The 15,893-nt window shown below is 41.2% G+C and overlaps 2 long non-coding RNA genes across 2 annotated transcripts in view; one reads left to right on the top strand and one right to left on the bottom strand.

The window, feature by feature from the left end:
- LOC144598098 (uncharacterized) overlaps positions 1 to 880 on the bottom strand; it is an 84,587-nt gene extending 83,707 nt beyond the window's left edge. The window contains exons 1-2 of the long non-coding RNA XR_013547824.1: positions 650 to 880; positions 296 to 415 (exon numbers count right to left, since the gene is read on the bottom strand). This is a non-coding gene — a long non-coding RNA (uncharacterized LOC144598098). The remainder of the gene's footprint in view (positions 1 to 295; positions 416 to 649) is intronic.
- Positions 1 to 5,046, top strand: part of LOC144598099 (uncharacterized) — a 164,907-nt gene extending 159,861 nt beyond the window's left edge. Inside the window, exon 3 of the long non-coding RNA XR_013547825.1 lies at positions 4,656 to 5,046. This is a non-coding gene — a long non-coding RNA (uncharacterized LOC144598099). The remainder of the gene's footprint in view (positions 1 to 4,655) is intronic.
- Positions 5,047 to 15,893: the final 10,847 nt, after the last annotated feature.

The raw sequence follows: 15,893 nt of genomic DNA, 5'->3' as shown, positions 1-15,893 counted from the left end.
CTCTATGATGTGAAATACATTATTACACGATGAGCCACCATTGTGATGGCTACAGATACATTAATGCTCTTTAACTGGAGACCGCACTGATTTTGGAGAGGAAAAGAGGGTTTGACTAAGTGTACTGTTCTTTGAAAGAGTTAGCATAATTCAAAGTGTTGAATGCTCTCCTGCTGAAATATGTTATTCTGTGATTTTAATATATTCCATTTGATCACATAATACCATTCCTGGGGATTGTAAATTGAGTTTTATTCTTCTAGCATTGATAGCTGGTAAAAATTACTGTACTTACATGCTTTCATACCACTTTAAACATCAAAGACCTCTATATGAAGAATGACTAGTGAATGGTTCTGCCTGACATTAAAGTGATGAATCTTCAGATCCCCATGAGCAGAATACCACATTTGTCCTGAAAATAAGAAAAATTACCAGAAATATATGAAACCATTTATATCACAAAAATGGAAAGCTTAACAATCTGCATTCAAGGCAGAAACATCATCAATTTGGTGTAAAATTTTAAATATCTTCTTTGCCAAATGGTCAAATATTCCAAATTGCTGTACTGAAACATTGAAATATGTAAAGCAGTTGAAGCGTGTGTTTGGGAATCAAGTTGGGTTTTTAGAGACTTATAACTTACCTTATTTAGCAGAATCAGAACATCAAAAAAAAGATCAGAGTCAAACGCAACCTTTTGATCAATTTCCATGAAGGATTACATCTTGCCACTGTGATTCAAATACCTTATGCTGGTTTTTTCCCGATCTGCAGTTAATTGGTCAGTCATTCATTTGAAAGAGGCCAAATCTTAATTTGCTGATTGAAGCACAAGGATCTCAGAAAGAAATGCCTGTCTCAGTAAAGCAGCTTGAGGAAAATATTCTGGGACCAACCTTTTGCATCAAAGACACGCTGTAACATATTGGAAAGAGAAACAGAAAGTGCCAGAAAATACATCAGGCCAGGCAACAGAATTAACAGTTCAGATGAATAACCCTTCATCCAAACAGACATTTTGGAAGTTAAATGCTTTAAGTTGGCAAGGATGAAGAAGACAAAGGGAATGTAATAGGGTGGAGATCAAGAGAGGCTGAATGACACAGGGGACAGTGGTATTGGCTGAGAAAGCACAGTGGAGGCTTAATGATCACAGCTGATCTGTCTGAAGCAAGGATAACCAGTAGCAGCAGAAGGAAATCAGAGGAGGGAAGAGACAAAAATGGTAAAATGGAACAAGCATGCTGGAATTGTACAATACACACTGAAGAATTAAATTAAATTACTGCCAGTGCCAGAAATCTGAAATAAAAATAGAGAAAAATGGTTTGACCTTATTATAGAGTTATGAGCTTCTGCAAAGTTCTTTTTTGTTTCATTCCAGCATTTTGTGACAGGTTGTGACTTGAGCAAAGATTTTAATGACATTACATCATGATCCGGTGAATATAAAATATTTTATTCCTGCCAAGCATTGGGGTAGGTTTTTTTGTTAATCATTTAATTTAATTGAATAAATTAATCAAGTCTTTTTACAGAAACATTTATAAAGGCCTTTGTTAGCACGCAAGTCATAAGATTCCTCCTCCTGAGGCCAAAGAATTGCATGCAGAATGCTCCTATTTTGATGGTTGCTTCAGTTGGCACCCCAGGACTGGTGCAGCCACAGGGATGGGGTCCAAAATGCAACGTGTAGATTGCGTTCAGCGTGAGCTGGCCCATTACTCAAATTCTTTGGAATTCTTTGGAATTCTCTACTGTGATGCTATAGATGCTGAAGTTGTTTAGTGCATGTGAGACTGGCATTAAAATGAAGCAGAGGATAGTTTGGTTTGCAGTGAGATTACAAGTGATGGGGAACAGGCAGGAAAGTCGAGCTCAGCCATGATATCGTGTGGTGGAGCAAACCTCAGGAGCCAGGTGGCAAGACCTGCTCCTTTTTCTTATCATTTTAATTTATTGTTCAGGCAATAATTTGAACCTGAAGTAGTGAATCAGCCCTGCCCTTACTGAGTGTGTAGAAAGGAACCGCAGATGCTGGTTTACTCCATAAGTAGACACAAAATGCTGGAGTCAGTCTAAAGAAGGGTCTTGATCTGAAATGTCACCCATTCCTTCTCTCCAGAGATGCTGCCTGTCCCACTGAGTTACTCCAGCATTTTGTGTCTATCTTCTGGCCTTACTGAGTGATAGAGCAGGTCTGCTTCAGCTCGTATCCCCCATGGTTCAATGCTCTAGCAATGTATAAAGATTCTCTTCACTGTTCCTATTTCAAAGTTGGATTTAAAACATGATACGTAGGAGCATATTTTACACATGATAAACACAACACCACACAAATCATAGTAGGAAAATAACTGCAGATGCTGGTACAAATGGAAGGTATTTATTCACAAAATGCTGGAGTAACTCAGCAGATCAGGCAGCATCTCAGGAGAGAAGGAATGGGTGACGTTTCGGGCCGAGACCCTTCTTCAGAATGAAGAAGGGTCTCGGCCCGAAAGGTCACCCATTCCTTCTTTCCTGAGATACTGCCTGACCTGCTGAGTTACCACACAAATCATGGTGTATTAGCATATTAAATAAGTGATACATGGACTATTTAGAACACCCAGGTTTCTTATGTTTAGATGCAGCTATTTTTCCATACGTGTTCCTGAAAACATTCAGTGGAATTTATAGCACTCAACTACAACCATTCATATAAGCAGTCATACATGTGCCCAATGCTAACCGAAAATACACTTTGCAATTCCATCATTGTGTTTGCTTATCATATGAAGAAAAGTCTCAGCTGTGAGGAACTATACTGTTGTTCAATTAAGAAGCAATTAATTTACAATGGAATGTAGGAGACAACTTGGTTTGATGAGATGAATTCTTCCTTCCTCTGTCAGCAGTAATGTCCAATAAAAAATAAGCATTGGTATTTTCACTCGAGTGAGGCCAAATAACTAACTGTCTGCAATTTAGAACCAAGCCAGTAATCTTACTTTACAGAGTTCAGAAGTATAGTTTGCTTGTGAAGTGGATATTTTCATACCCAGCTTAGTGTTAAAGTTGAAGCTGATTGTTCATAATGACTAGAAGGAGATTTGCTTCAGATCCAGAGGAGTTAAGAGATGTTAAGGGAAGAAATATAATTCATTCTGAAATATTCTTCATTCTAATTGCATACTTAGAGTCATGGAGTCATAGAGTCATACACATGAAAACAAGCCCTCCGGCCCAACTTGTCCATGCCAACAAAGATGCTTCATCCAAGTTGGTTCCATGTGTCTACATTTTCCCATTTCCCTGTAACCTTTTGCTATCCATCTTCATGTCCAAACATCTTTTAAATGTTATTATTGTGCCTGGCTCAACTACTTTTTTTGGCAGCTCATTCAATATACCTACCATTCAGTTCTGTAAAGATTTCCCCTCTCACATTAAACCTATGCCCTCTAATTCTTGATTCCCCCAGGCGAAAAGGCAATGTACAAAGGCAAAGAGAAAGACAAAGACACTATTTATGCCCCTCATGATTTTATACACCTCTACAAGGTAACCTCTCAGTCTCCTGCGCTCCAATGTATAAAGTCCCTGCCTGCCCAAACTCTTCCGATAGCTCAGGCCCTTGCATCCTAGCAACATCCTCATAAACTTTAACAGCACTGTTTCCAGCTTCATGGCATCATTCTTATGGGAGGGTGACCAAAATTTAACACAAAACTCCAAGTCACCAATATCTTGTACAACTGTAACATAAAGTTCCAACTTCTGCACACAATTCCCTGGCTGCATAAGTTCTTCACCACACCATCTACCTGTGATACCACTTCCAGAGAAGTATAGATCTGTTGAATTGTTCAACCAATAAGCAATCAAAAATCCCCATTGACATGACCTGAAGTTTAGGATTAAAATGGTTGTTTGAAAATCTTTGCCAGCCAATCAGTGATTTTTGTCACCTATTTCAACTGGGGAGAATGATTTGTCAATTGCGTACTCACGAAAAAAGAAAATAAAGTTTATTATTAACCTCTGCCACATTTACTTTCCTGAAATTGCTGATGCGATCATTTAGAGAAGCAGGAGAACACATATAATCTTAGCTTGGTGACATAAAATGAGATGGGAATGCATTATTTTGGATGAAGAATTACTAAAAAAATCAACATTCTTGATGTAACATATTTTATTATTACGGTTGATTTGTCATTACAATGTTGAACTAAGTCTTCCTAACTTGATTTCTGACCTAATCGAAACATTGAGAATGGTTTCATGTGTAGGAAGGAACTGCAGATGTTGGTTTAAACCGAGGACATAAAATGCTGGAGTAACTCAGCGGGACAGGCAGCATCTCTGGAGAAAAGGAATAGGTGACGTTTCGGTCGCGACCCTTCTTCAGACTGAGTGTCAAGGGGAGAGGGAAATGAGAGAAAGGGATAACGAGATCCACCGGGTAGCGCCGTCAGCAATGGCAGCCTAGCCTACAGTCTGTCTGTCTTTTTGTCTTTTTTGTTATTTTTTGTGTTTTTAAAAATGTATGTGTTAATGTTCTCTGGTTTGTTTTATGTGGGGGGTGGACGGGGGGTGGACGGGGGGTCGAGGGAATCTTTTTTTCAATCTCTTACCTTGCCGGAGATGCGATTGTTTTCCAGATCGTATCTCCGGTCGCTCTGCTGCCTAACATCGTGGAGCTGGAGGCCTTGCTCCAAACTGACTTTCAGCCTTACCACAGCGCGTGGACTTACCATCGGAGTCGATTCCTTGTCTGGGATTGATGTTCCAACCGTGACCTGCGGACTCGGAGCTCACAGTCTCGGGTTGAGACCAATGTCAGGAAGCTCCAAAATCGCAGAAGATTCGACTAGCCCCGACCCAGGGTAGATCGCCCGGCGCGGGGGCACGATGCAGGAGCTTGATCGCCCCAACGAGGAAGGCCAGACTACCGGCTGCGGGAGTCAAGATCGTCCTGTCAATGGAAGTTTAGAGGCCCCCGACCACTGGTGGACAAAGAAGGGAAGAGATTTAACTGTTTTCGCCTTCCATCACAGTGGGGAATGTGGAGGAGTCACTGTGGTGGATGTTCATGTTAAAATGTATTTTGTGTGTTCTGTTGCTTTTTATTGGTATGACTGTATGGCAAATGAAATTCCTCGTATGTTGCAAAACATACTTGGCTAATAAAGTATGATTATGATTATGATTATGATGACGATGATTATGATTAGACAATGATGTAGAGAGATATATAACAAATTAATGGATATGCATAAAAGTAATGATGATAAAGGAAACAGTTAGCTGTGGGCCAGGTGAAAACAAGCACATATAAATGTTTTCAAATACAGCTTTTCACATTGCTAATTTCTGTTCTGCTTTGATATCATACTTTGTAAATATTTGTCCATTTTGTTCTCCAAAAAATATGCTTTCAAACTAACTTTGCTAATTTTTAGCTTCTCCAATGCCATATCGAGTAAACTGAAGAAAAATCCTAACCTCTGTTTAACTCAATGCAAGAGGTTTGACAGGCAAGGCAGATGAACTTGGGGCATGGAACTGGGATGTTAACGCCGTTACAGAAATCTGGCTAAGGGCAGGATAGGATTGGCAGTTTAATGTTCTAGGGTACAGATGGTACTGGTGAGAGTGAGGTGGTGGAAAAGAGGGTGAAATGCTTTATTAAGGACCACATCACGGCTGTAATCTGAGATGACTGATGGATCATCCAGTGACTCTGTCTGGGTGAAGCTGAGAAATAAAAAGATGATCATCTTGTTGGAATTGCTCTATAAGCCCCTGAATGTTTAACGGGAATTAGAAGAACAAATATATTGGGAAATTGCTAGGGTATTCACCTTTCCTAATATAGCCTGGGACTGCCATAGTGCCAAGGGGTACCTCTCCCATTGGTTTAGATAGGGTGGAATTTGTTCAAGGTGTTTGAGAAAATTTCCTCGGGCAATACATAGAAGACCCTACAAGGAAAAAGGCATAGCTTGGCCTACTTTTAGGGAAGAGGGCAGGGTAAGTGTCTGAGATGTCAATTGGTGAACACCCTGAGACCACAGTTCCATTAGCATTAAAATAGCTATGGAAAAGGACAGGGCCAAACTAAAGTTCAAAATTGGGGCGAGGTATTAGACAGGACACTGCACAAGTAGACTGGGGGTGATTCAAAAGTGCAGGCCCACTGAAACGTCAACCTTGCCTTGCACTATTTGCTAAGAGTAGGTCATGCTATGCCCTTTCCCTTGTAGTGCCCACTATACAGGTAAGCAAAGGGATTTTCAGAAAGTGGAAACCTTTTAAAATGCGATAATGAGAGTTCAAGATATGCATATCCCTGCTAAAGTGAAGGGCCAGGCAGGTAGGAGTAATGAACTGTGGATGATGAGAGAAAGTGAGGCTCTGGTCAGAGAAAAGGAGGCCTGGGTCAGACATAGGCAGCTTGGAAGTGGATGTCTGGAGGAGCACAGTGTACTGAGAAGTAAGGAAATCAAGAGGGCAGAAAAGGGGGCATGAGATAGCTCTAGCAGATAAAATTAAGTAGAATTCAACAGATATATATGAATATTAAGGAGGAAGGGGCAATTACAGAGACAATAGGGCCCCTCATAAGCCAAAGTTGTCATCTATGTGTGGGCAAGCTCCTCAATTAATATTTCTCCTCTGTCTTTACAATGGAGACAAAATGAAAAGGAACTTGGGACAGTTAATGGAGATGTCTTGAGTATAGTCAGTATTAAGTTGAGATGGTGCTGGATGTCCTAAAACATGTGAAGGTAGAGAAGTCTTCAGGGCCTGATCAGATATATCCAAGAACACGATGAGAAACTCGAGAAGAAATTGCAAGAACCCTGGGTGAGATATATGAATCATCATTATCATCGGGTGAGGTGCTGGAATACCTGAGGACGGTTAATTTTATGCCTCTACTTAAGAAAGGCTGCTAAGAAAAAGAAGAAGAAGGGTCTCGACCCGAAACGTCACCCATTCCTTCTCTCCCGAGATGCTGCCTGACCTGCTGAGTTACTCCAGCATTTTGTGAATAAATCGATTTGTACCAGCATCTGCAGTTATTTTCTTATGCTGCTAAGAAAAACCTGGATCGATAGATCTGTAAACGTGACATCTGTGATAGCCATTTTTCTGGAGAGGATTCCAGGGTTAGGATAAACAAGCGTTTAGAAAGACAGGATTGATTAGGAATAGTAAGCAAGGTTTTGTTTGTGGGAGATTGAGTCTCATGAATTTGATTTAGTTTATTGAAGAAATAACTAAGAGGACTGATGAGGGTGGGGTTGTAGATGTAATCTATATGGATTTCAACAAGGCTTTGGATAAGATAAGGCTTTCCAGATAATAGTTCTGGGAAGTTAGATCACATTGGGAACAGGGAGAGCTAGCTAACTGGATACATCATTGTCATTATGGAAGGTGGTGGAAGGTTGTTTTTTGGACTGTGACTAGTAGTGTGCCTCAATGGTTGGTGCTGAGCCCTCTGCTGTTTGCCATCTTTTTTCAATTAATCTAATAGTTGGATTTAACTCAATCCACTGACAGGTTTGTCAGACGCCTACATTTTATCTTGCCTTATGTTGTATCCTCTTGATTTTTCATATGATGGGTTAGATCAGATATTGTTGTGGCAATGAGTTTGAGCAAGGGTTTGCTACCCTCAAGATATGAAGAAGGGGTATAATTCACACGTAAATATTGGCCGTATCCTGGGTATATCCTGGCAAGACAGAGTGTCCAACGCCGAGATTCTGTCTGGCGCTGGCCATCCCAGTATGTACACTACTCAGGCAGTGCAGGCTGCGGTGGCTGGGCCATGTCCACCGCATGGAGGATGGCCGTATTCCAAAAGACATCCTCTATGGAGAGCTGTCATCTGGGAGGAGAACCATCGGCTTCCCCCAGCTACGTTACAAGGATGTCTGCAAGAGAGATTTGAAGGTGCTCGACATCGATGTGGAGACCTGGGAGAGCCTTGCAGCTGACCGTACGAGGTGGAGAGGTACCCTGAACCAACATCTCAAAACGGGGGAAGAGAAACTGATGAATGCAGCGGCAGACAAGTGGGCACGCAGAAAGGAGCGCAGCAACTTCAACAGACCAGAGACCACACACAAATGTGACCTTTGCGACAGAGACTGTCACTCCCGCATTGGTCTCTTCAGCCACAAGTGACGCTGCTCTAGCCAAGGTGTGGAGCAAGCAGCCAACTAGGATGCATCACCCATGGTCAGCCATGACCGAGGGGGCCTAAGAAGAAAAAGAAGAAATATTGGCAAGCTGATAACAAAATCAATTACTTTGTCAAAGCTAGATCTAGTTAACTATTAGTTCAACTATTAGACAAATCTGTCATGATAATTTCTGTTATTTATTTAGCAGTAGCTGTCCCTGGCTCTGAAGCCTATTGCTTTCTCCTGTTTTGCTTAAGAACGCTTTTGCTGTTCCAAGTGATACACGAATAGAATAAAGGAATTGAAGGCACAAAAGGAAAGACATCAGATAGACTTCAAGGGCAGAATAGGGCCATTGAACCCACTGTGCCTGTGCCAGCTCTGAAAGATAAAAGCAGATTCATGAGGTTTTGAGAAGGTTTAGTAGTAAAATGCAAAGTAATAAAATAAGAATGCAGTAGTTCTGGATCTGAACTCTCCCTAAAGGATTATCTTTTATATCTGCTTGTTGAAATGGCTCAGGAGGAGGAGGAGAGATTGTTCTGAAAAAGATACATACCAATAGTAATAATTTGTCAGTGATATCCATGCTGTTTTTAAAGTCATTCACAAATTGTTTAGTTAATCCTTTCATGGGATTAATTTGCAAATCACAATGCTCAACTTCCCAAAATGCCACCGTTAATACTGAGCAAAATACAAAATGACAGCAGCAGTAGTGCGCTGAGGATTTTTTACATATTAATGTACCAGATGGATCTGAAACTAGTATGATTGAAATTATGTGAAATTATTTTTCATTCTTTTTGCTTCTTGTAGGGCAGTGCCAGAAATTGCCAAAAACTATAAAGAAGCTGATGTGTTTTTGCTGAGAGGAAAGGGGACTTTATTACACGATGACGCTTGTTGCTAGGCAACTGACTGTTTTTAAGAAGTGTTTATTTTATTATTTTCTATTTCCAAGTCTTTACCTTTTCTACAGGCAGATAAGCCTTACCATTTAATTTACATTTTCTGCCATTTAACACATGCAGAAATTAATTTTACAGTTGTATATACGTAGATATAACAGTTGAGGCGTTAGCAATTCCTAGGCAAGGGACTGAGGTGACAAGCTACTCAAGCAGCAGAGGGAATTTGATGCTAATTAAGGTGAGAAATGCCACTGATGGAAAATGGAACTCCTCCCCCTATTTTGCTGCCCAATGTCAGTAAATAGCAGAGGTCAGGAACTGCACAGGAAAGATGGAGCAGAAGGCTTCCCTGACCGAATATTCCAAAACAACTGTTTCTGTTATTTCCAAAAGTGTCTTTTTTTTGTTCCTCCTGGTGGGTTTTATGTTGTGCAGCCAGTGTACATTGGCTGTGTAGCCAAGCATAATGTTTCTACAGTGGTGTTAATTAGGAATATGTTAGTTTCAGGTTCTGTTACCAATACAATGAACAGATGGAGTGTTGACTTGCTAAGGACAGGATTCCAACCATGTATGATACAGACACATCCTGGGATCAGGAAGGTTGCTGGCAGTGAGTCAATGAAACCAGCTTGCCTCATCATTACCAGCAAAAGGAGGCTTTGATAATTCAACCAATCTGCTATCTCAGTGTCAGCCCTGGCTCAGAGGTAGCATTCTCTCCTCTGAGTCACAGGTTTGTGTTTACAAGACCCACTCTATTGCAGAGTGTACAATGCATTCAATCAAGTGGCGATGAATATTACATTGTCTTTCTGATGAGATGTTAAACTTAGATTCCATCTGACTTCCCGCATGGGAAATAGTGCAGGTTATTTAGCTAGACCTTCTCCCAACCTACCACAGAAGGGATGCAACCCCTTTTCCTAAAATTATCTTTTTCAGCCTTATCTGTTCTCAAATGTCATCGCTTCTAAAATGTCTTCTTTGCCGTAGGCTGATATCTGCTTTGGCATTGACGATGGAGCCCTCACATAAAGATTTTCCATTTCCTGCACATTTGTTTTGACCAACCACATGCCCCAGCTTCGAGACCTGGGTGTCGTGGTACACCAGTCATTGAAAGTAGGCATGCAGGTGCAGCAGGCAGTGAAGAAAGCGAATGGTATGTTGGCATTCATAGCGAGGGGATTTGAGTATAGGAGCAGGGAGGTTCTGCTGCAGTTGTACAGGGCATTGGTGAGACCACACCTGGAGTATTGCATACAGTTTTGGTCTCCTAATCTGAGGAAAGACATTCTTGCCATAGAAGGTTCACCAGATTGATTCCTGGGATGGCAGGACTTTCATATGAAGAAAGACTGGATAGACTCGGCTTGTACTCGCTGGAATTTAGAAGATTGAGGGGGGATCTTATAGAAACTTACAAAACTCTTAAGGGGTTGGACAGGCTAGATGCAGGAAGATTGTTCCCGATGTTGGGGAAGTCCAGAACAAGGGGTCACAGTTCAAGGATAAGGGGGAAGTCTTTTAGGACCGAGATGAGAATGTTTTTTTTCACACAGAGAGTGGTGAATCTGTGGAATTCTCTGCCACAGAAGGTAGTTGAGGCCAGTTCATTGGCTATATTTAAGGGGGAGTTAGATGTGGCCCTTGTGGCTAAAGGGATCGGGGGGTATGGAGAGAAGGCAGGTACGGGATACTGAGTTGGATAATCAGCCATGATCATATTGAATGGCGGTGCAGGCTCGAAGGGCCGAATGGCCTACTCCTGCACCTATTTTCTATGTTTCTATTTTCTATGTTTCCCAGGCAGAACAGTAATACAACTCCCTGGTTTTTTCACCTTTTACCTTACCAACCTCCACAGCCATCACATCATCTTCTGCTATCTGTGCCAGCTCCAAAATGATCCAACCACCAGTTACATATTCCCCTCTCCACCCTTTCCTTGCTTTCCACAGAAACTACTGTTTCCCAGGGCCCTATCGTTCACTGAAATGGTCCTGCCTTGGTTTGACTTCCCAAAATGCAACACCTAGCATTTATCTGCGTTAAACTCCATTTGCCATTCCGCGGCCCACTTGCCCAGCCGATCGAGAGCCACCTGTAACTATTGATAACAATCTTCATGATCTACGATACCACCAACTTTGGTGTCATCTGCAAACTTACTAATCATGCCTTGTACATTCTCATCCAAATTGTTGATACAAAAACAACAAACAGAACTGATCCCTGAGGCACACCATTCATCATCGGCCTCCAGTCTAAAATAAAACAAACCCAATACCCCCACACTCTGCTTTCTTGCATGAAACCAATTCTCTTTCCAGATTGCTAGTTCTCCCTGGATCCATGCATCCTAACATTCCAGAGCAGCTAACCATTCTATCAAAGACATTGCTATGCACATATCGACAATGTCTACTGCCTTGAATGTGTCAACTTTTTTGATTAACTCTTCAAAAAACTCAATCAAATTCATATGACACATTCACCCATGTACAAAACCATGCTGGTTATCCCTTATCTATGCTTTCAAGAGAAAGTGATGCTTTCAAGAGAGAGCTAGATAGAGCTCTTAAAGATAGCGGAGTCAAGGGATATGGGGAGAAGGCAGGAATGGGGTACTGATTGTGAATGATCAGCCATGATCACATTGAATGGCAGTGCTGGCTCGAAGGACCGAATGGCCTATTCCTGCACCTATTGTCTGTTGTCTATTGTCTATTATCGGCCCCTGTGCATCCAAATGCATATATATCTTATCCCTCAGAATCCTCTCCAATAGCTTATCTACCACAGATATTAGGCTCACTGGTCTATAGTTCCCAGCTTTTTCTTTGCAGCCCTTTTTAAATAGAGGCATGACATTAACCACACTCCAGTTATCTAGCACCTCACCTGTGTCTAATGATGATTCATATATCTCAGTTAGGGGTGTTGCAATTTCTTCTCCAGCTGCCAATGCATCCTTGGATATATCTGATCAGTCCTGGGAGATTTCATACACCCTAGGACGTCTAGTACATTCTCCATCATAATATGGGTTGGCCTCAGGACATCTCCACTAACATTCCCAAGATCCCTAGCCTTCAATTTTTTTCTCCTTGGTGAAATCAGAGTTACCCTCTTTCCCGTAATGTATTAATATAATCTCTTTGGATTCTCCTTAACATTATCTGCCTGAGCTATCTCCTACCTTCTTTATTCTCTCCTTATTTCCTCCTTACGTATGCTCCTGTGCCCTAAACCTCCAGGGATGCACGATCCCAGCCATCTATACTAGATCCATGCCTCTTTTCCTGCCCAAAGCCTCAATTTCTCTCATCGTTCAGGGTTCCTTACTCCCAGCTACCTTGCCCTTCACTCTAACAGGAACCTGCAAGCCTTGAACTTTACCTTCACTTTTTTTAAAAGCAACCCATTTTCCAGACTTTCCTTTCCTCATAAACATCCAATTAACTTTAGCAAGTTCCTGTCTAATACCTTCAAAGTTTGCTTTGACCCAATTCAGAATTTTTACTTGTTGCCCCATCCTGTTCTTAACCATAAATATTTTAAAGCTAATAGAACTGTGGTTGCTGGTCCCAAAAGGGTCGACCACTGTCACTTCCCTCACTTGCCCTTCCCGATTTCATATTGTAAATAAACCTAATCTTACTTTCACCTGACACACACAAAGATTTCATTGATCTCGAAATGACAAGAAACAATTAAATCCTTGGCTGATTTCACTTTCAGTAACTCAGACAGATGAGACGACGAGTAGAATTTCTTGGATTAGTCCTTCTGATCTTCATGCCTTAGTTAATAAGGTCAGGGTTGTGCCACAATTTTCACTGTGATATACCCCGAAAAACCCTTTGCTACAACTGGTGCCAATCCATAGCATAAAAAGTAATTTAACACATCACCTCTTCCTCAGTTACCTAAATTGAACATCCACTGCTATGGTTCCTGTGATTGGAAAGAGTGGCCTGCCCATTTCCTTTCTTGAATTAAAAGAAAATGCAAAAGAGGAATAATATTGTCAGGATAACAATTAAACTGGAGAACATATGCATTACATAGTGAAATTATTTCTCATCCCACAAGTGCTGCGAGAGATGCCAATAATTCAGTACTTTTCTCACCTGTTTGTAGCACATTGCAATGAGACTTAATAATGAAGGTATCACGTTAATATTACTGTTATTATTACACTTAAATTTTATTTGAACTCTGGCTATTCATGTCATCATGCCGATGCAGATTGACGATTTCACTGCACCTTCTCAGTGCTGAATCTAAACATTTCATTACATGGAATGGCAGGCTGACACACGTCACCGAATTCAGAAAGATTTTCAGCATTCAAAAGATGAAAGAACAAGTGAACTGGAAATGAAGAGAAATTCAGAATTCCCTTTATGTAATGGCTTGTGGCCAGCTATCACTAGTAGCTGCAGTACTGGGAGCTACCATTGAAGTAAATATCTACCTTGCCAGAGCCATGAATATTTACCCGTTGTTTGTTATTAATGTGAGTGCAGCTCACATTGGATAGGACTCCAGGGAGCAAATCTGCAACAGCCATTCATGAATTGCCAAAGACAACTAAACAGCAAATGCGAGGAGGGGGCTCAACGATGCCAGAGACCCTACGATGAAACTGAAGTATTTGCACCTTCTTCACCCAGGGGCACTGAGTGGGTGAACTTTCTTGGCCTCTTGCTGCCTTCCATACAATCACAAAAGCCATTTCAAGATAGGAATAGGAAGTGTCATAACCAGGTACACCAAAGGTTTAGAGGGGTATTTGCCTAACATGGGCAAATGAGACTAGCTTAGTCAACATGGACAAGTTGAGCCAAAGGACCTGTTTCCCTGCAATGTCTCTATGACTCTAAACAGTATGCAGAGAAGACTGAATTACACAAAGGGGAGGTTGTTAGGCACATACCCCTCTAAAAGTTATAAACCAGACTCCTGAAAAAACAGGAGCTTCACCACAGCAAGAGGTTTGCCATTTATAATTTCACAACTGCCTCATATTTCTTTCTTCAAGAACCTCAGTGATTTGTACTTGTATTGTATCCAATATACAACCTCTCCTTTGTGTAATTCAGTCTTCTCTGCATACTATTTAGAGTCATAGATTCATTGAGTAAAACAGTAGGGAAACAAGCCCTTTGACCCAACTCGTCCATGCTGACTAGACTAAGCTAGTCACATTTGCCCATGTTAGGCACATATCCCTCTAAACATTTGCTGTCTTTGTACCTGTCCATGTCTCTTTCAATTTGTGTTTTGTACCTGCCTCCACCACTTTCTCTGGTAGCTCATTCCATAGATGGACTGCTCTCTATAAAGAAATTGTCCCTCGGGTCCCTTTTAAATCTTTCCCCTCTCACCTTAAATATATGCTGTCTAGTTTTTGATTCCCCTTCTCTGGGAAAAAGACTGTGCATTCTCCTTATTTGTGCCTTCATGATTTTATAAACTTCTATAAAGTCACCCCTCAGTCTCCTATGCATCAAGTAGTAAAGTCCAAGCCTATCCAACTTCACACTACAACTCAGGCCAATGAATCGTGACAACATCCTTGTAAATCGTTTCTGCTTGATTTCCATCTCAATGGCACCTATCCAAAGCAGGTGACCAAAACGGAACACAATACTCCAAGTGTGGCCTCACCAATATATTGTATAACTGCAACATAATATCACAACTCCTGGATTCAATGCCCTGGCCGATGAACGCCAACAAACCAAGGGCTTTCATCACCATCCTATCCACCTGTATTGACACTTTTGTACTCCCAAATCCTTTTGTTCGACAACACTCCCCAGGGTCCTATCCTTCACTGTGAAAGTTCTGCACAGATTTGACATCCCAAAATGAAGCACCTTGCACTCATCTGAATTGGGTACCATTTGCCATTCCTTACCTCACTTGCGTCAAGCTTGATCAGTGTGGATCATTGATCATGATCCCACTGTAATCTTTCATAACCTTATTCATTGACTAAGATGCCCCCTACTTTATAGCAGACAGTACTTGCCAAGATCCATTTTTGAGTCAGCCTCAGATATTACCTTATTATAGTAGGTTTACAGCAAGAGGTTGTGATTCCCTAAGGACATTTCTTTCTTTGTATCTCACTTAGTCCTGCACTTTGCAATTTTCTTCGCACTACCTCTCCATCTTTTAGCCTCTAGTTTGACATACCTCAGTTATTTTGGGCAACGTACATCTGCAAAACCCATCAACACTATAGATTCATTAAAAAAAAAATTCTGGGTTTCACATTTCTGAATTGGATGTGTACTCTCAGAATGTGATTTCAATTTGATTATTTTAAAAGCTATTGACAAAATCAAAGTTCAAGGAGGTAGAAGATGTTTAATAGTAATTGAAAATCAAAAAACCGCAGAAGCTAATACTTCATAAACAGATACCTCTAAAATGTCTCTCTTTTTCCTCAATGGTGGCTTCCCTTCCAACATAGATGATGGAGTCCTTGACATACCTCATCCATTTCCCGCACCTCTGCTCTTAGCTCAGCTCCTTCTAGCCAAAGGACCATTAGAATTCCCCAGTGCTCAGTCTCCACCATCTTCAGTGAAAAGCCATCACCAAGCTCACCTTCCTTCCCCTGTCCCTTCAGCATTCTGAATTGACTGATCTGTTTGTGACTCTTAGATTAGCCCCTCTTTCTCCACCAACAACCGTCCTTCTCAAGGTACTATCCCATCTAAGCACGGGGGATGAAATACCTGTCCATTTATCTCTCCTC

This window comes from Rhinoraja longicauda, chromosome 11 (assembly GCF_053455715.1).
Source record: "Rhinoraja longicauda isolate Sanriku21f chromosome 11, sRhiLon1.1, whole genome shotgun sequence".
Lineage (NCBI taxonomy): Eukaryota > Metazoa > Chordata > Chondrichthyes > Rajiformes > Arhynchobatidae > Rhinoraja > Rhinoraja longicauda.
This window is presented reverse-complemented; position numbering and strand designations above follow the sequence as displayed.